This window comes from Mirounga angustirostris, unplaced genomic scaffold (assembly GCF_029215605.1).
Source record: "Mirounga angustirostris isolate CCGP_5_RB_7025 unplaced genomic scaffold, mMirAng1.0.hap1 SCAF_8, whole genome shotgun sequence".
In the NCBI taxonomy this organism is placed as follows: domain Eukaryota; kingdom Metazoa; phylum Chordata; class Mammalia; order Carnivora; family Phocidae; genus Mirounga; species Mirounga angustirostris.
The window spans coordinates 75,148,687-75,170,123 of NW_026991716.1; the positions used below are offsets into that span (position 1 = coordinate 75,148,687).

The 21,437-nt window shown below is 40.7% G+C and overlaps 1 long non-coding RNA gene across 1 annotated transcript; it reads left to right on the forward strand.

The window, feature by feature from the left end:
* The first annotated feature begins 2,283 nt into the window (after positions 1-2,283).
* Positions 2,284-7,492, forward strand: LOC135365492 (uncharacterized). Its single transcript, XR_010413430.1, has 3 exons — positions 2,284-2,419; positions 3,610-3,701; positions 5,872-7,492. It is a non-coding gene; the product is annotated as an uncharacterized LOC135365492 (long non-coding RNA).
* The last annotated feature ends 13,945 nt before the right edge of the window (positions 7,493-21,437 follow it).

Consider the following 21,437-nt stretch of genomic DNA (forward strand, 5'->3'; position numbering starts at 1 on the left):
TGAGATGTATAATTCCTTTCCCCAGTTCTATTCAGAGTGCTCTGTTTTTAAAATAACAGTGAAATGACCACAAAGCAGAAAAAGAGAGACAAGTTGGAATTTGAAGAGTGATGTTTCTGAATTTCTGATGTAGGAAACAAATAGGTCAAGTGAGCCAGCAGCTCAGCCCCACGCAAAAACCACGTGAAGAGAGGCTTCGAAGCTTAGACCTCAGGCACACCCACTGCTGGGGTCCCTGGTGAGCGGGGACTGGGCTGGTGGAGAATAGTATTGCTTGGTAATGTGAGGCCACGGTTGGAAATGAGAAGAATAATCCCAAGACCAGCTTGAGGGTTCTGGCCAGTCCTTTTCAGCTGAAAGTTACCCCTACTTGACCATGGTTTACTGGTGTCTCTTGACAGCCTGTAAGTTCTATGGAGTTAGCACACAAGCATTTCCAGTGAAGCCCGGTAGTCTTCAGCATCATATTGAAGCATTAAATTGCATATACTATAATGTGAGTTGAACAAAAGCCCATCCCGGGAGTGTGAAAGAGCAGAATCAACAGGTTGTTTTCCCTTCAATTATAACTTAAGTTTCTGCCTTTCCACACTGTGCTTATTCATATGAACACATGAAGTAAAAAGAAGGGACTCTATTGGCCACATTCTTCTTGGTTCAGCCTCTCACTTCAGTTTTCCTAGGCATTTCCACAGCCTAGGAAATGCAGTTGTACAGAAACTAACCAGCAAGGAGGCCTGGGGGAGGGGAGTGTTTTGAAATAGCTATGTGAATTTTAAGACGACTTCTAGAAAATAAGCAGCTTCTGCAGTCCACCTGTTCACATTATAATTCCTTTCTGCTGTTCAATGTGTTACTCTCTTTCCTTGTTCCCCAACGCTTGGCATATAGTTTGAAGTGGAAATGCTTTCCATATTTACTCTGTCTGGGTTCTGTTTCATCTGAGATTGGCAGGTAGTTCAACTTTCATTTTGGGCTATGCCTTAAGGAAAAAAGGCTATCCCTCATTTTTTCTTTTCCTGTTTATATCTTTTTCCCTCCCCAAGGTACTCTTTTCCTCGTTCTCCTTCCCTCTACTTTCTGTCTGCTCACATTGTCTAGGTCAGATTTACCCTTCCCTAGTTATTTTCTCCTAAATTCAGCTTCCCTCTACCTCACCATCTACTCTGTGGGGACGATGAGTTACTCTGTGAAATGGTGGATAGCTTGATTTCTGATATTCAAGAATCCTATTTCTTGCCCAGTTTGACTCTAAAAGGGCTCAAAGAAAATGACTGCAGATTAAAGATGGAGTATAATTTATCAACATAGACAAGAAAGAGATTTCCCAGACACTGCACCAACTAGTTCCTTTCTGTCTTGCATATTTGCATGAAGAAGGAATCTTTTAGGCCCATATTTGGGAGGGGAGGTACAAGAACCTATTATAGAAATGCAAGGACAAGAGGGCCTTTTGTCCCCATCACTGCACTAAAAGGGCTCTTGTCAAGGTCATCTGGGACCTCTGTGTTGCCAAATTCAACAGTCGTTTCAGTGTCCTCATCCTATCTGACCACTCACTAGTGTTGTCTCACTTGTCTTCTGTTTCTCTCCCCACTGCTAGCCACTTTTGTTCAGTCTTCTGGATGGGCCTCCCTTCTCTCTCCAGCTCAGGCCTTTTCTCTTCTCCATCCACAGTCTCTGAGGATCTCCTTTTAAATATCATTTATTTTCGGAAGACTTCTAAGTATCAATCACCAGTCCTGACTTCTCTCCAAAGCTCCAGACTTTTAACAAGAAGAGATCTAGTTGGGCACATACCTCCTGACGTTACTTCTGAAAGCTTCAAGAGATAACCTGACACCTCCTCTGGAATAGGCATCTCAGATTGAACCATGACCAACCGTTCTCAATGCCACTCACCTCCCCAACCTGCTTCACTCAGTCTTTTCAATTCCATTAAGTGGTACACCATCCACCCAGTTGCTCAGTCAAAAGTCACACCCCTACCTCCAATCCATCACCATTTAGCTCTACCTCCAAAATACATCAGAAATCCATTCATTTTTCACAACTCCATGGCTATCCCCTTGTCCGTGCCACTATATTTCATTGCATGCATGACTGCAATCGTTTCCAAAGAGGTTCCCTGTTTGTACTTGTCCTTGCACTTTCTCCATACAGCAGCCAGAATAATTTTCAAAAATGTCAATCAGATTGCATCATTCCCCTTCTTAATCACCCGTTGCACTGTCCCGGATGCCTGCTCCCCTGCCCCATATAACACTCTTCTTTGCATTGTCTAGTACGTCACTTGCACTGTAGTCCTGACCTGCTGAAAAGTTCAAACTTCTGTATGCTGTTTTCTTTCTCATAGGTGAAATGAGGACAAAAATCTACTGGATCTGAAAATCACTTAAAGTATTTAATTACTGTGCAGGTAAGAAAGGTTCCTAGGTAATCCCTGCCTTTTTTTAAATAGGGTGGGAATTTCAGGGACCAGTGGTGGTGTTTACTTTCCTATTATCTGACCAGGGGTACTGGAGAGAGTTGGGGAAAACAGTGTGGACTTGGGGAGACAGACATGAACTAGTGGGAGAATAAAATGGGAAAGTAAAACATGATAGGGGGAGTGTTAAAAAGAGGGGCACACTGAATAAATGTTTTCATTTATAGTTCTTATTATAGTAACTTTTATAAATTGAGTTGCTGTAGAAAAAGGAGTAATACAATGATATTAGTTAGCATCATATTAAAAATTATACGATTTTTCACTGAATTTATATAATCTTTCTGCAAAGGGCTAAAAATGGTATAAAAAGTTCTAATGATAATATATTATTGAGCAACGTGTCTATAATAGACATTAATTATCTGGTATTAAAAAAATCCATAGAGCTTTCTAAAGGTACAATATGCTAATAAAACACCAGAAACCTAATTGCTACTCTAAGAATTTAGAATTGAAATTAGCTTGTTGATAGGAAAAATTTTAATTGGAAAAATATTCACAAAACATTTTCTATGATCTAGTTGTTCACTGTAAGGAAAAATAAAAACAAAATAAAAACAAAATGCCCAGACCTTGTTAAAGAAATATCGCTATTAAATTTCCTCTTTTTCTAAGATATCTTATTGTGTGCCTTTCAGAGCCTTTTATAAGTCAGCCACTAGAGAGCAAACTTCTTCTTTTTATCAGGCTGTAGTTTTATTTAAACACACACACACACACACACACACACACCCTGCATATACCTCAGCACGCTTACAATACCACATTATCTCTGACTGTAAAATCTGATAATATAGCTTCTGGATGCCTGAGATGGTGGGTGTGAGGGATGAAAGTAGGGAATTTTAAGGCCGTTTATATTAAAAACATAAGAAAGAACAAGATAAGATATTGTAATGTTGAACTACCTTCTTGGAGTGAAAATGAAACCTTCTGCTAATGGAGCATAAAGTCTTATGTTTCATTCCATGTAATAAAACATGATAGGCATTGTTTGGTCTGACAGGCATCTTGGGCCTTTTTATGAGGCTAGGGTCTCTAGAGAGCTCAAAGAAATGATACTCTTTCCAGGTGAAGTGTGGATAAATTACATTGTCAGTTACCTTTACCGCCTTCAGTTGCAGAGGCTTGAGCCAGGCCAAGAAAGCTGCTAGGTGAGCAACATTCTCATCTATTGGACGAATGACCGCTATCAACATCCGTTCCAAAGGTCGGTATGGTCCCCAAACATCAATCTGCAGGCAGATGAATCTGCTGAAGGGTGGGATGCAAGGCACAGTGTGGGATTTACTGCACGTAGAAACCCCAAGTTACCAGGCCCCAGGAGATATTTCTCAGCAGCTTTTGGGCCAAGATGGAGAGATTTAAGTGAGCAGAACTGCTTTCTCTCCCGGTAGACTGTTAACAATTGGCCTTTTGCACACCATCTTAGGGACTCATGGCTGAACAAAGTCATTGGAATCAAATTTCATCTCTGGTGTCTGGGCTTTGGGATATTTGAGTATTTACAGTTTAGAATTTGAACTTTTAGGGTATTTTTAAAAACGAATACTTAATAGCCACAGGTAGATTATAAAAGATATCCAAGAATGGGGTTTTCAGAATCTTCCAACGGAACATTTTCCTGGGTTTATTGGCTATTTCAGGTAGGATATTTTTCTTATATTGAATTGACCCATGTGATATTGCCAATATGTGAACAGTTTGTTTCATAAAATGACAACATCACAGGATTTGGTTTACTGCTTTACTCTACAGGGCCTTCTGTGGGGGGCCTCAATGGTCCCCACTGTTCACCAGTTAATAATCAATCAGCAATCATTGCATGCTCACCAAGCACTCTGCACAGTGCCAATGTAACTCAACAAAGACACACACGCGTTGAACACTTGCCCCCAAGGAAAGAACTGAGCCAGATGGATTCAAGGAAGAGGGAGTCTGCCTGGCAGTTCTGGCTCCACTGAAGCCCCCAGGGAATATGGGGAGTCAAGAACGAACATCCATCCCATGGAGTGCTTTTCTTTTCTTTTTTTTTTTTTCTTTTTTATTTATTTATTCATGAGAGACAGAGAGAGAGAGGCAGAGGGAGAAGCAGGCTCCCAAGGAGCAGGGAGCCCAATGCGGGACTCGATCCCAGAACCCCGGGATCATGACCTGAGCCGAAGGCAGACGCTTAACCATCTGAGCCACCCAGGCGCCCTGGAGTGCTTTTCTTCTGCCTAGTTCTTTACACTGATTCTTATGCACATTGTGTGTGTGTGTGTGTGTGTGTGTGTGTGTGTGAAACTTTAGGTTTACATGCCAATAAATGAAATCCAGAAAGAGCTATTTTTACTGAAATCTCTCTAAAACTCCAGGGCCCATGGGATGCCTGGGTGGCTCAGTTGGTTGTCTGTCTTCGGCTCAGGTCATGATCTCAGGGTCCTGGGATCAAGTCCTGCTTTGGGCTTCTTGCTCAGCAGAGAGCCTGCTTCTCCCTCTGCCTGCCGTTCCCCTTGCTTGTGCTCTCTCTGGCAAATAAATAAACAAAATCTTAAAAAAAACCCCCGAACACAAAAAACCTCCAGGGCCCTGGCGGAATTTTTTTCATAGCCCACAAGCTGATTGTAACTCAGGGCAGAGGTAGGGTAGAGGGAGGCTTTGGTGGATTGACAGCTCCAGAGGTCACAGGGCAGTAGTGTCACCTCCAGGGCCCCAGGGCTTCCGCTGGGTGGCAGAGGTGCCCTGCAGAGCTTCATGCAGAGGACACAGCAGCCTTGTCTGACACCACATGGGATGGCTCCCATTTGAGCACATTTGAGGCAGCCCCTGGGAATGCCCAGACATTCTGGGCAGCTGGGAGCTCTTTGCAGGAGAAGAATCCTGGGACAGCAGGCAGGGTGAAAGTCAGCAAAGAAAGGTTGTGACCCAGTGCTACCCAATTTGTATCTTTTAAGCGGCTCTGGTCCCGGGCACCTCAGTTACATGTGACTCCTGTTTGCAATTCAGCCATTTCCTTAGTAATTGAAGGTCGGAAAAGTTTTTAAAAAGTTCTCCCCCTGCCTAAGAAAGTAATATATCTTACTGTAGTTAAAAGAAAAAAAGACAAAAAATTAGGTTACAATTACCATTAGCTTATCGTGCAGTGATAACTACTCTGAGTATATTTTAAAAAATGTAGTTCGATGTATTCAGATTTTATATTAACAGAAGGCATGTATATTTGGAACTTGGTAAATTTATGTCAATAGCTATATATTGCTATAAAATTTTTACCAATTTTAATCCTCCCCTTTCACTTAACATTATATTTTGAATATCTGCCTACATTATTACACACAAATATTCTACAAAATGAAATAGTGCTCAGTGGTATAAAAGACACTCCGTTCTCCCCGCAGCCTTATCTGCTTTGTCCTGTCTCAAGAGGAACCGCTTTCCGTTATTCTACAGCAGCTTCTTTTGATACACAGTTCCATCTTTAAAACTAGTATTATATTTACCTGTCAGCGGAGATACCATGATCACGGACGTGGTCTTCCCAGGGTGATGCTTAACCCGTGTACTCCGGCTCTGCTCACCCCTGCGACTTCCTGCACGATCCGTGGAAGGGGCCCTGGTTCGCGCTTTCCCCTGATCCTCTCGGGTTCGAGACCACACTGGAGCTCTTCGGCCTCCGTAGTTGCGCGCCCTGCGTTTTGCCCCCAGTTCTCATAGGACGAGTTCACTATGTGGTGAGAGCGAGCTGGGTTGAGAGGCCCGGTGTGAGTTCTTAAGCAACTCGGTTTTCTTTTTGCCTGACTTGTCCGTGGAAGAAAACCCGTAAGTTTGAACTTTTTTGCTGGTTTTGTATTTGCACCTCCGCTTTTTTCATCCATAGGAAATCGTGGGGAGTCCTAGAGTGAAGAAAGCAATCCAGACTGGGAGTGAAGGAGTGCAGGGGTGAAGATGAATCAGAGCAGCAGGTGGATTTGAGGTCAGAGCTCGGGAAGGCAGGGGTAGTGTCCACGCCACAGGGGTAGATCAGGAATTGGGAACTAGAGACCCAAGCTGGCCAGGTAGGAAGGGGTCTGAGACAATATATTAAAAGAGTTTTAAGGGGCGCCTGGGTGGCTCAGTCGTTAAGCGTCTGCCTTCGGCTCGGGTCATGATCTCAGGGTCCTGGGATCGAGCCCCACATCGAGCCCCACATCGGGCTCCTGCTCCGCGGGGAGCCTGCTTCTCCCTCTCCCACTCCCCCTGCTTGTGTTCCCTCTCTCGCTGTGTCTGTCTCTGTCAAATAAATAAATAAAATCTTAAAAAAAAAAAAAGTTTTAAAAATAAAAAACCCCCTAATATTAACATCCTACTATTTCTTCATTTACCAAGAGTATACAGATAGTGAAGACTTTTGCTTTCTCTTACCCTCTCTTTCTTGAATCTTCCTGATGTAATTATATTTTAATTTTTAGTTAAATACATATTCAGTGTTTTCATGATAATTATGAGAATATTGTTCACTACCGACCTAAGTAATGTGCTATGACTATGTTTTCTTTCTTGTGTATTTTTTATTTTTTTCTTGGAGTTAATAATTGTCATTTTCATTTGCTTAAATTTCTTTGAAACATGGTAAGTCTTCCTGCCTTCCAATAGCTCTGTAAAATGGCTCTCTATACAATTTTCCACATGGTCAAAACTGTCATATCACATATCAGTTCCATTTCATTCTGTAAAATTCTTTCTGTGCACCTCTGGCCTCCTACTCCATTCTGGACTGATTCTCTCTAGATTTTTAAAATGATGGACTGTTGGGGCACCCGGGTGGCTCGGATGGTTGAGCGTCAGCCTTTGGCTCGGGTCATGATCCCGGGGTCCTGGGATCGAGTCCCTCGTCGGGCTCCCTGCTAGGCCTGGAGCCTGCCTCTCCCTCTGCCTCTGCCTCTCTCTCTCTCTCTGACTCTCATGAATAAATAAATTTAAAAAAAATTAAAGAAAAAAAAGATGGACTGTTATCAGTTTCAGCATATACCTTCAATATTTGTATTATTTGTTTATAAAATATATTTTCTGTAATAAAGTAGTGTTTACATTATGAAACAAATAAAAATAGAAAACCCAAAAGGCTAACATAAAAATAAATTTAATATTTCCTTTATGTGCCCCTAACAATTGGCTTTCACTCACTGGGATGTGAGACCTCTGCTCTAGGTTTACTCACAATATCTTGGAACTTTTTGCCAAAAATCTAGGAAATCCTTTTGGCTATTTCTTGTGTTGCATCTTGTTTCTTGGGTTCCATGTTTCATCCTTCTGAGTTCTTTCTCATTTGGATGGAGAACGTCTTGTTGTTGCTTCCTAGGAAAAGGTACAAGGGAAGTATATTTCCTGAGATTTTCCTTGTCTCAAAATGTCTTTATATAAGAGAATGAAAATAAAGTGACAGGCTGGGAAAAAATATTTTCAAAACATTTATCTGATAAAGGACTTGTGTCCAATATATACAAAGAACTCTCAAAACTCAGCAATAAGAGAGCAAATAACTCAGTTAAAAAATGGGCAGAAGATCTGAATAGATACCTCACCAAGAAAAATATATAGATGTCAGATAAGCATATGAAAAGCTGCTCAAATCATATGTCATTAGGGAATTGTAAATTAAAACAATAATGAGGTCCCACTACACGCCTATTGGAATGGCCAGAATTCAAAATACTTACAACACGAAATGCTGTGGAGCATTCATTCATTCACTGCTAGTGGGAATGCAAAGTGGCATAGCCACTTTGGACAACAGTTTGGCAGTTTGTCACAAAATTAAACATAGTATACAATCCAGCAATTATGCTCACTGATATTTACTCACATTATTGTGCTTTAAAAGTCATTTGAATTGGTTCCTTTCTGTGTGGTTTTGCCCCCAACCAAATACACATTTAGGTTCATTTTTTTTTAACTTCAAAAAGTGCTTTCTTGAAACTCAATTTTTTAAAAAATATTTTGTTTATTTGGCAGAGAGAGACACAGTGAGAGAGGGAACACAAGCAGGGGGAGTGGGAGAGGGAGAAGCAGGCTTCTCGCTGAGCAGGGAGCCTGATGCGGGGCTCGAACCCAGGACCCTGGGATCAAGACCTGAGCCAAAGGCAGATGCTTAACGACTGTGCCACCCAGGCACCCCAAAACTCAATTTTTTAAAAATAATTTGTGAGATATTTACCTGGTTCCAAAGTCAAATCTATAAAACCAGATATATTCAAAGAACTTTAGTCTTTATTACTTTTCCCTCAACCTCAATCCCATTCTGTCTTTTACAGGGAACCATTGTTTTTATATTTTAGCCTTTCATTTAAAAAATATAGTCATATATACATGTATACACGTACATTGTGTGTGTGTGTGTGCGCGCGCGCATGGAGGGGCTTTGCAATCTATTTCACTGGCCCTTCTTGTGCCTTCCCTTGCTAATTGCTGTGCTGTTTCTTTCCGCTACTCTTCTCTTCCCTTTTGCCCTTTACCTCATGTTTGTTTCCCCACCCGTTATCTTTCTTTAGCTCTTCATTCTTTCCTTAAGTACTCTCTTTCAGTCCAGTGGCTTCAGCTACTACCGATTTATAGTGATTGGAGTGGGGGTGATGGTCCATAAAACTCTATTTCTCTAGACTTGTGGTTTTAACTTCCTGCTGTATATGCATTTGTTTTCATTTGTAGATTTCTCAAGCTCTACACTTCCCAAAGTGCACTTATCATCTCATCTCACCCTATTGTAGCCTCTCATCTTTTTCTGTGGTTCTTCTATTAAGAGCACCTTCAACCATCCCAATGCCCAAGGTATCAGCTGTTGGCTTAGCACCTCCCTAACTCTCAATCCTCATATTCAATTGATTTCCACGTCCTACGGAGTCTACTTTCAACTGGTTTCTTTCAAATTCCTCTTTTCCTCAGCATTACCACCTTCTTTAGGGTCTCATTATCTCTTTTCTCAACCTGGTAGAAGTTTTTCAATTGATCTTTCTGCATCTGGACTCTCTGTGTTGCTTTGGTCCTCCATCAATATCAGAGTAAATTTTCGGAAACTTAGGACATATCATTTTCCCAATTTAAATCCTTTGATTGCTTCCTGTTGCCTTAACATTCAGTGATTTCTTTTCTGTAATCTGGTTCAAGTCAGCTTTTTCACATTCTCTTTCACCATATCTCTCTCTCTCATACTTTGTTCCATCAACCGCTCTGAGGGCTATGTTTTTAGCCTGAACACATGGCTCACTTGAAAAATTTCTTTGTGCTTATTCTTCCCTTCCTGAAACATTCTTACCCTCTCTCTATGCATCCTAAAACTGTTCATTCTTTAAGGCACAGCTTAAATGTCATCTTCCTGGAAAAGTTAATTGTTCCCAGTTCAAAGTTTGTAGGACCCCTCTTCCTAAATGAATATAGCATTTATCACATTATTTTATAGTGAGCTGAATAAAGAGCAGTTTCCCCATGGTAGAATTTAAGTTCCTTGAGGGAAACGGGCTATTGATTATTTATCTCTTTGCCCCCTACCTTAGTCAGTGCCTGTCCTTACTAATTATTTGTTGAATAAATGTATGCTCAATAAATATTTCTTGAATTGGATGTGAATCATTTCATGATGGGTGATACAAATAGGTGCCACAAAGGGACTCTCCATTTAGTGATTGATGCTTGTTTTATGGAATTTATTCTTGTTATAGTCATTTTATATCTTTTAGCCATCCTTAATTCTTTCCTTCCCCCTTTCCCACCATCCCCGTTGTCACATCTGTATTCACGGTATTTTTACAGCCATCCCTCTCTTCCTTCCCATCCCATTGACACTACAGTAATGCAAGCCCTTACCATCCTATGCTTGACAGTTTCTGTCTCTCTTAACCTCTCTGCCTCCAGCCCATTTGACCTCCTGTAACTAGATAGATAATATTCTTATACTTACTCAATTATTTCCCCATTCAAAAAAGATCATTGGTAGTGTCTTGATGTATAAAAGAGAAATCCGGATTTGTAAACCTGTTCAATGAGCCCCTACTACCACTTTAGCTTTATTACCACCTTTCTGACTCACCTATTCAAACTTACGGTTTCAATGACATCATCCTGCATACACAGTTTTTATGTTTCCACCTCTCTGTCTTTGTGTAAGCCATTTTCTCTCCCCGAAATGCCCTTCTCTTCTTGGTGCATCTAAATTGTATAGATTGTCAAGACAGTTATGATAACCTTGCAGAAACAGAACAAGATGGACCCATTATCCAATATTCAGTTCCCACCCCAAATTTGGTTTGGATGTCAAGATAGATGATGTTATGCATGCAACAAGAGGGAATGAAAGGTTTGTTACATAATGGGAATTTCTATGGAGAACAATGCGGGCTTCCAAAGTGGTCTAAAATGACCTGAGAGAGTAGGAAATGGAGACCGTGCTTTCACTGTGATTAGGGAGTGGGACCGGATGAGGGCTCCCACATGGGCTGGTGCTAGTGTGTTTTGAACTGACTACTGGTACCAAAGGAGGGGGCAGCCAGATTTTGTATCAGCTTGCAGAAGGGGTACAAGAGTGATGGGGCTTGAAAGCTGTCAGTAGTCAAACATCAAAGATGGAGTCAGACTTTATTACAAAGACCCAATTCAAATCCCACTGACCTCCCTAGTGCTCTGATATTGCTCTTCTTATGAATTCCCAGAATTCAGCATTTGCTGCCTCATTCTGTTCTTTAACTTTCCCTGTATTTAACTCATGGAAGTAAATTTAATTATTTTAGAGTCGTACCTTCAAGGGGTGAATGCAAGTTTTATGTCCTGAAGCGTATACAGTTTGGAATGGAGCCCACTTTATGAAAAAGAGTACAAAATAGGTACAAGGCCTTAGAAGGATTTGTGCTTGCTAGCAGCCCTGAATGTTCAGCTTCATTAGCTTCACGGTAAATCTGTCTTTGAATTCCTCTTATACATTAAAAAATGTATTTAAAAATTTTTTACATGCAGTAAAGTTTACTTTTATTGGGTACAGTTTAATGAGTGTGTATATATGCATAGATTCTTGTAACCCCCATGACAGGGTATTCATACTCTCCCTGTCCTTTTATATCTTGATTTCTTCCCTAGACTCTAATGCCTTGTATCTGGTAAGAGTTTGTTGTTGATGATGATAATAGTGAGAAAAATGACATTTTACTTTCCAATAGGAATAGAATCCTAGTGACAAATAGGACCATTAAACATATTCTCTGATAAGGATTATGTAGGAAAACTTCCATTCAATTAATTCAGAATTCACAAATTTTAAAAAATGACCGTGTTTTGGTTTGAGACCCTCAGTGATGAAATTCAACTACTTTTCCATCCCTGCCTTTGACATTTGACTTAATTGGCACAGCATAGTACCTTGAAATGTAGATGTTTAATAAATACTTGGTGATTTAAATTAGTGGCCTAGCTGGCTAAATCAGAAGTTACAAGGCTAAACTCCAAGTGGCATGCTTTTTAAAAATGTGTGTGAAAACATGTTTATTTGTTTATGGGCAGATATATTTCCCGTTCTTTTAGAGTTCTAGAAACAAGATCAGTAATCACAGTACTGCAAATCAGATCCTTGAAGGAGGGCTGATTTCTCAAATCTAGAGAAAGCTAGGTCTTTTCAAATGAAGCAAACTGAGAGGGGAGAAGAAAAAGTCTTTTGCTGAGGCAGCAATTGAAATATATAATAACTACCTTGTAGTCTAAATGCCCCAGTATCCAAAATGATTCTGCATAGTACAAATCCCATTTTGCCCAGGCTCATCTGCAAATGATGAATACTTAATTTACTGTTTTCACAGGATCGTTACTACTAGACCTTAAATTTTCACTTAATCTGCAGTCAAAAATACCTTTTCAACAAGGAAAGGAGGAAGTGGAATGCTCTTCTCACTTCCTTAGTGCCTGATGATGAATTGTTGTCAAATATCGCTGTGTACCTGGCCTTCAGCAGGAAATAATTGTGCCTGGGTTTGCTCACTGCAGAGCAAAGAAGGGTCACACTACTGGGTGTTTCAGATAAAAGTCCAATTAATCTCAAAATAGTTCTTCACCGAGTAAAGAGAAGCAGCTAAGAAGCACAGGCTTTAGCTCCTGAGCGCACCTTCTGTCCCTGTGGTTAACTGTATTAACCAGTGTTAATTCAGCCTGAGAGGAAGGTCAGGAGTTCCATTCCCTGCTGTCTTCCTGCCACTCCCCGAATGTCTACCCATCAGTCTTGTCAACAACCAGGTGGCTTGCTTGTTCAGTGAGACTACAAACAGAAGTACTGGTGAGACTTTCCAGAAAAAGCAGGCTGAGGAGCAGATGACAGCTTGCCAGGAGAGAGTTCTCTAGAGAACGGAGGACATTTTTAGCCCCATCTATAGGCCTGGGGATTTGAAGCGGTGGGATCATTCCCGGAAGCAGAGCACAGGTTTACAAAATGCCGTCTTTCGTAATCGTGCCGTATTATGTTTTTCAGAGCTGGCTCACAGTAGCTTTATTCACCTTTCTGTGAAAGATTTATCTGTAGAAACCAGACTTCTGGCTGTGGATTATTTCCTATTGTGTCTAAAAATGATAAGACTAGTTATTTCTTGTGTTCAACCCTTGTGGGGAATTAGGTGGCCATCCCCTTACCTCTTTGGTTTCACTTTCCTTAATTCCCAGGCATTTACAATCATCCAGATTGTGTTTGATTAGCATAAACTAGATTTCCCACAAGAGTTTCCTAATACATTTCTTCGGCAATCAAGTCCCAGTTGGATACTGTAAGCCCCTTTTGTTCATCCAGCATGTCATTCAAAGAGATACCAAAGAGAGATGCATAAGATCGTTGGTACTCGGTTATGACAAAGGAATGAGTGGGATTGCAGGATGCAATTCAGAAACCAATGCAGTAACAGTAAAGAAAGGCAGGTAGAGGCAACAGAGCCCTCGCTACAGCTGTCCTTAAGATTCATGCCGTCAGCCCACTGTTTAAGGACAAAAATTGCTAACGAGGGAGTTGTGATATTTTTTAAAGAACAAAAGTCTCTCTAAAATGTGATCAAATAAAGGAAGACTTTATCGTAGCATTAAAGAGAATCTCTTGGCTACCTGCAGGGTGAAGGTGATTCTCTTTCAAGAGCTGTGTGGCCTTTTCCCCTCATGGTATTCCTTTGTGTGTTTTGTGATCTTCTGTCTGAGAGCTGTATATTTTTCTGGAACTTCCATCTGTGGAATCTTTGGAGAACTCGGCTGCAGTTGGGACTACTAAGTCAGGAACTCTAAGAATTACGCTCTCCACTGGAAGTTTTTCAGACAACACAGCTAGCATGAATTTGGACTACAAGCCGTGTGAGGACTGGCTTATGGCTTATGGGAGATTGTCTAACCATCCACTCAGCACCAAGATCAAGAGAGACGGGATCCTGGCTGCCACCTTCTGCAGAACAGGGTCTATTTGTCGCTTATCTGTATGCTAAGCATGTAGCCCTCTGGGCTTCCGACATTATGTAAGGAGTCTTCATTTAGATTGTCCGTCTTAGGTGGGTCCCCAGCCTTGTGCAGCCCTCAAAGCAGATGCTCAAATGCTCCAGGGTTTGACAGAAACTTTCAGCGTGAAAGCCGGTTTGGTATTCACTTAACCAACCAGGGTCCCTGCTCTGATTTGCATTTTTGGGATCTACAAAAAACTTTGTTTTATGCCAGTTCATCGATGCATTTAAAAACATTAAAAAAGGGCGCCTGGGTGGCTCAGTTGGTTAAGTGACTGCCTTCGGCTCAGGTCATGATCCTGGAGTCCCAGGATGGAGTCCCACATCGGGCTCCCTGCTCAGCGGGGAGTCTGCTTCTCCCTCTGACCCTCCCCCCTCTCATGTGCTCTCTCTCTCTCTCTCAAATAAATAAAATCTAAAAAAACAAAACAAAGAAACATTAAAAAAATTTTTAGCTGATATTTTAGTTGTGTCAATCGGCGAATCGTTTGGAAGATCAGAATAAATCTCACAGTGTCTCCACTTCCCTATGGATATTTCTCTGTGTTCCTTTTTCTGTTTGATCAGCTTGTTCTGTTTATTCAAAGTTTTTAGTCTCCAGAATTTCAGCTTCTTGTGATTTGGACAGCTAAGGCTTCTTCGGTTCTGACACTACTTCAATTTCTGCCCTTACTATTTTTTGCCCCGGTACTCCAGTTCCCAAATGAAAATGAAGAGATTGTCTAATTTTCAGGTTGAACCATTTAGGTTCATAGGTCATTGGTCATAGGTCATTAGGTCAGAATGTATGCTGAGTTCAGTCAGGTGTGGTCAGTGTGTGTGTGTGTGTGTGTGTGTGTGTGTGTATTGGGGTGGGGGAGTGGTAGGGTCAAGGGTTACAAAACATGGCCACTATTCCTTATCAAGGATGTGGGCCTTCTATGGTTTCCCATAGAAGACGGTGTGGGAGGGAACTATAAAACATTTCTAGTACAAAAACCTATAAGAACAATACGCCTTCCTTCCCAGCCTTAAAAACAACCAACCAAACAGAAAGTTGGATAGGATACCAGGCAGAGATGGTTTCTATCAAATTCTTCTTTAAAGTGAGAGCGGTGGCTATTGTGAGGTTATAACATGATATCCAAAGTGGAAGCCTGCATGAGGACTTGGTATCAGTGCCATCGCCCTTAAAACCAACTCTGTGACTTTCGAAAGACCATGAAATTATTGCAGATACACATGAGAATCAAAATAGATTCACCAACAACAGTTTAGGAACTGCATTAGCGACTTTTATTAAGAAGTCTTTTTTAAGTATTACCAAATGTCCATGAGCTCATTTAAGATGCACATTTGTATTTCTACATTAGTGCAATAATTGAATAAAATAAGGTATGGCACTGACCCCACCTCTCCCTTCAGCTACTGCCACTTTGCAGCTAAACTTGCTGAAGCAGGATCTCTACTTTTCCACCTCCTGTTTTCTCCTCAGGCCACTCTATTTTGTGCCACGACCCTTAGCACTGTGCGGAAACTTCATGGGAACAGGGCTGTGGTCTGTTTTATTCACTGCTGGAGCTCCAGCAGTGAGGACAGTGCCTAACACATAATAGGTTCTCAGCAGGTGTTTGTTAAAGAAATGAATGACTGAAATGGAGTATTAGCCACCCATTAAAATGATGATATTTATGAAGAGTTTTTAATGATATTGGGGAAACACTTTGACCAAGGCCTAAATGGGAAAAAGGATAGAAAATTGTATATTTAATATAATCTCAGCTACCAAAATGCATGGAAAAAAGACTGGAAGGAAATATGTTAAAACATTAGCAGTTGGGCACCTGGGTGGCTCAGTTGGTTAGGCGACTGACTGCCTTCGGCTCAGGTCATGATCCTGGAGTCCCGGGATCGAGTCCCGCATCGGGCTCCCTGCTCGGCAGGGAGTCTGCTTCTCCCTCTGACCCTCCTCCCTCTCATGCTCTCTTGTTTCTCATTCTCTGTCTCAAATAAATAAATAAAATCTTTAAAAAAAAAAAAAACATTAGTAGTTATTCTCTGGAAATGGGATTATAAATGATGATTACTTCCTTTTCATCTGTATTTTACTATTCTGTCAATGTTTAATAATGGGTAGTTTTTATATTTAAACAAAAATTAAATCCAAGCAACAACATGAAGGATGTGTTGTAGTATTTCAGTGTACCTTAATTTCAAGACCAAATAACAACTGTTACTATTGATGGAAGGTAGTGTATTGAGTGAGACTGCATTTGATAAGTATGGATGAATTGTTCCAATGATAATGCATTTTTGGTTACCGAATCATTTTCATTGTTTCAGCCTCATCCTTCCAACCAGATAGCAACCATATTACCACAAGGCAGTAGTCACGTCAGCAAACGTTTACTGAGTGGTCACTATGTATGACAAATGCATTATCTCATTTAACCATCACACAAACCCTCTGAGATAGATATTATTATCCCCAATTTTCAGATGAGAAAAATGAGGCGTAGGGTGTATATGGAACTTGCTCAGGATTGCAGTGCTAGTAGATTGGCCAGACCAAGTGCAGTTCTTAACCAGTGCTCTTGGAACCATGACTTTTATCAGTTAGCACCCTCCAGAGTAGTTTATCCTATGTGCAAAAGCACGATACCAAACACACAGTCTATAAACTGTAGCCAGAAACGTAGTGTTGCAGGGATTTTCAGAGGCTGCTGCAGCCATTGCTTCAGGTATGTTACTTTTTCACTGTGGTTGGCAGAAGTGAAAAAAGAGTTCTCTGTTGGTTTGGATCAGGCTGTATATCGGGCTAAAATGAGAAGCACCCAGTGAAAATAATTTGGAGAGTTGTCATTGCTGAGAAGTGTATAAAAGCAAAGTATGTTCCAGCTCAAAAATATACTTAAAAAATCTGCGCTGCACACGGATAAATGGAAGCCACATGGGCTGAACTGGGCCAGGACACCACATGTGGGCTGCTGGGCCACGCAGATATGTGGGAGGACAGGTAGCCTAGCAGCGGTAGCCGTGGCCCTTTGCCTCCACAGTCCCTGGGCATACCATTAAAAAAGAATAGAACTTTTTTTTTTTTTTTTTTACAGTTGATAAAGTTACATGCACACGGTAAAAAAAAAATGTACGAAAGAGAATGCAGTAAAACATCATCCCCCACCCACAACCCTCATTTCCTTTTCCCAAAGGCAACCATTGTTACCAATTTCTTGAGTGTTCTTCCAGAAATATTTATGCATAAAAGTATATATTTAGTATTTGTGTATCTGCTGTTTGAAACACACACAAATGGTATCAAATTACACCCACCTCCCTTTTCTCCCCTTAATACATCTTGGCAGAACTATCGTATATAGCTGTGCACAAGGCACTTGGCTGAGGGGAGAGTGGGTGCTGGAATTCAATAAACTGTGTTCTCTGACAGGAGGCTGGGTCTGCCTAGAAGGGGCCCCCTTTTCTTAATTTGCACAAAGGTATCATCTTGGGCTCTAGAGTTTGTCCTCATCAGCACATACAGATTTATTTTATTCTTTTTCACCATCACAGGGTATTTTGTTGTAGTGGATGAACAGTACTTTCTTGAGTTTCCTCTTGGTGGACACTTGGGTTCCTTCTAATCTTTGGCTCTTAGAAAAAATGCTGTTACAAATTTCCTTATCTAAACATTTTTGTGCACCTGTGTGAGCACATTTGAGTACGAGTAAGTTTGGGTATGCCACTTTTGCGTTTCTGAAATGTTTGGTTTCAAATGAGAAACAAAATACATTGATTTAAAAAATCCTGGACTCTATAGAGATATTTCTTCTTTAATTTTAATTTTTATTTATTTATTTTTTTTAAAGATTTTATTTATTCATCTGAGATACAGAGAGAGAGAGAGAAAGAGAGAAAGCATGAGCACGGAGAGAGGCAGAGGGAGAGGGAGAAGCAGGCTCCTCGCTGAGCCAGGAGCCCGATGTGGGGCTCGATCCCAGGACCCTGGGATCATGACCTGAGCCGAAGGCAGACGCTTAACCATCTGAGCCACCCAGGCGCCCCTCTTCTTTAATTTTTATAAACAATATTTCAAATTTCCATTCCTTATCAGCCTTAATAATTGACTTCCAGCTGCCACAGGAAATGCTTGCTTTCTTCTCTAATCATCCACAGCAGGTGCCTTTCCTCTCTTAGGCTGTCCTCACCACTCCCAGAATTATCCCTGTCAGCAGGGTCCTAGACTGGAGTAGTGTTCTTCCTTGGTCTTGAGGAGGTTCTTATGTACTGAAGTTTGGAAGAATCAAAATTCCTCACCTGATTTCCACAGGAGGGTGTACTTTATTCTCACATCTCTGGGGCCTCAGCCTTCCTGCTATTAAATATCAATAAATCTTCCCACACTTCAAAGTGCAGACAGTATAAGGCTAAAGTAAAGGGATTTTGGTGACAGAATTTTTATTCTTAGAGGCAATATTATGTAGTAAACAGGGGAGGACCTTTAGAACCAACAGAATAGGAACTAGAATTCTAGGTCTGTCATGCTGGATAATGAAAGTGTATAGAGCAATTTGCACATAGCCAGTAATCAGAATTGATATTGATGATGATGATAATGGGGATGATGAGGATGATGATAGCAAGGTAGTAAGTGTAAATGAATAAGGAAACAGATATGTCCTGGGGACTGTGCTGGGTGTTCTGTAGAAATTAACTGATGGTCACCCTCTATAGTAAGCATCATACCTCTGTTGTAAAGACACAGTCAGAGAGGTGAAAAAACTTGTTCAAGGACTCTCAGCTGCTAAGGAGTAGGGCTAGTGTATAAGCCACACTTTTCCACATTCAAGAGTGTTTCTTTCCTAGGTATGTATGATAAAACACATCTTCCTTTCCTGGGTATATATAATAAAAAAATTTTTAGCCATATTTTAATGGTATTCTGAGCAGTGAGTTACATAGTTTCGATCTTTCTGCTTTCTGAACACCATTTCTTTTCTTTTTTTTTTTTCAACCAATCTGCATATAGCATTTGAATTTTAAGAGTAGCTTTACATTTCAATAACAATACAAAAGATGGCTTGTTAGGACGACACGTTTACTAACAAGGTTTAGGTATCTGAAGAATTAATAAAGATGTGCTCATGAAGAAACCTTTGGTCTGCAATTCTATAAAACATATTGTCATGATGAAGTGCTTTGCTGATCCTCAGTGTAGCCTTGAATATTTTACTGTCTTTTATTTATTTTTCTCAGTATGTACTTCAGCTCCAGAGAAACTTTTCTATTTTCTTTATCCTCTCTATTTATCGTTCCACCTATGAAACATCCTAATGTTCCTAATTCCTTTCTCCTTTGCTGAGCTGGAATCTAGACAGCTTATTTCTCTTATCTCCTTCTAACTCTGTGGTGGTAGATTTTCCTGTTTCTTATCTCTTTTTTGAGAAATATGACTTGTAGGATACTTTTTAAGGTAGGAGGGAAGAAGATAAAGTAGCCTTGAGGGAAATGCAGCTGTGAAGGTTTGCCTCTTTGCAAAGCTGCGTGTATAGGCAGCCTCACACTTGACAGTGGCCTTTCCTCTGAACTGGGTCATCTGTCATCATGTCCTTATAATGTTTGAGGGAATCGCTTGGGCAATGCTGCTATTCCAAACTTGTTCTTATTTATTCTTTCTGAGGAGTAGCTTCTTTTCAGATGGATCTACCCATGTTGGGTTCAAGAATGAACATTTAACCTTTTTTTAAAAAAATTGTTTTTAAAGATTTTATTTATTTATTTGAGAGAGAGAAAGCATGAGCAGGGGGAGAGGCAGAGGGAGAAACATGCTCCCCGCGGAGCAGGGAGCCCGATGTGGGGCTCCATCCCAGAGTCCTGGGATCATGACCTGAGCTGAAGGCAGACACTTACCCAACCGACTGAGCCACCCAGGCGTCCCACATTTAACCTTTTTGTGCTTTCTATTGTGAAAGTTTTCAGTGTGACTTGCTGCCATTTAAGCTCTGCATGAAAGTTATTTACATCCATCCAAGAAACATTTACAGAGTGCCTCCTGTGTATTCAGCATTGGGTGATGTGGCTGTGGTGGATACAGCAATGACATTAACCTGTTTGGGTAGGGTTGCCAGATAAAATTGAGAATGCTCAGTTAATTCGAATTTCAGATGTACAACAAATAATTTTTTTAAGTGTAAGTATGTCCCATGCGAAATTTGGGACATACATATATTAAAAAATTATTTACTATTCTTAAAAAGGAGATAACAGGCCCCACATGGAGTTACTTGTGCTAAGCCCACATCACCAAATTGAGACTTAATACCTAACCTAATTGTAGTTTCAGCCTTTCCCAGAAATGTAATCTTAACCGGTCAATCTGGAATTACCTGATCAGCACTAGTGGATCTTTCATCTGATAGACCCCTGCCATCCCATAAAGGAAGGTGACCTTGCCTGAAACAGTCCAGTCTTTGCTTATTCTGCCCCCTTTGGCTTATTAAAGTCTTTCATTTTGTACAGCTCTTTAGAGATCCTTTCTATTTGCTAGATGGGATGCTGCCCAATTCATGAGTCATTGAATAAAGCCAGTAAGATCTTTAAAATTTACTCTGTTGAAATTTGTTTTTTAACACTACTTATCTGAAATTTAAATTTAACTGATACCCTGTATTTTAATCCATTAAATCTAATCTTAATTGTGGGAGACTAACATATAAATAGTTACATGACAGTGGGGTAAATGCTATGATAGGGGTACTCTAAAATATCCCAGCTGTTACCTCTGTGGTATTTGCAGAGAAGAAAGTCTGGCAGGGAATTAAGGGGCAGTCTGACAAAAAGATACATGTCCAGTCTGATGGGTCAGAGAGCTAGGATTGTGGTAGTCTGGCATTTGAGAGAGGGGGAAAAAGTCAAACAGTTTTGTGAAGACACTGCAATCCAATATCCTTTCTCTTCCAGCTCCTACCCCCAATCCTTAAGAGAACCATTGGTGTTGACATTTTAGGTGCCTACTGGATCACATATTTATTTGGCAGTTTAGTTTCCATGTCCTTCTGTCTCTAGCTACCAAAAGGATGATGAACAAATATTTATTTGTTCAATAAGTAGAGTGCTAAAAATACTGTATTCTGGTAATCTAGGAAGGATGGGAGAAAAGGCATGGGACAAAGCGTATAAAATGATCAAACAGCTTCCTGCTCACGATCAGTCTGTTGTGTATATGTGTGTGTGGAGGGGGAGAACAGGGGGAGTTGGGATGGAAGTAGGGGTTGGAGCTGGGGCTGGGAGAACCAAGAACCAAATACTAAAGAGCCACGTTATTTCAAACAATGTTAAAAAGAATCAAAGTACTTTATAAGCAAAGACCTGCGTTTTGGGGGGCAGGATTTAGCCTTGATACTTAAGTGTTAAGGCAGTGAAGTAGCTTTCATCCAGGAAAGTTTCCTGGAGAAAATGACTGGGTTTGGTCTTAAAGGTATGGAATTTGAGTGGGTGTAAAGGAGGAAAAAAGGCACAGC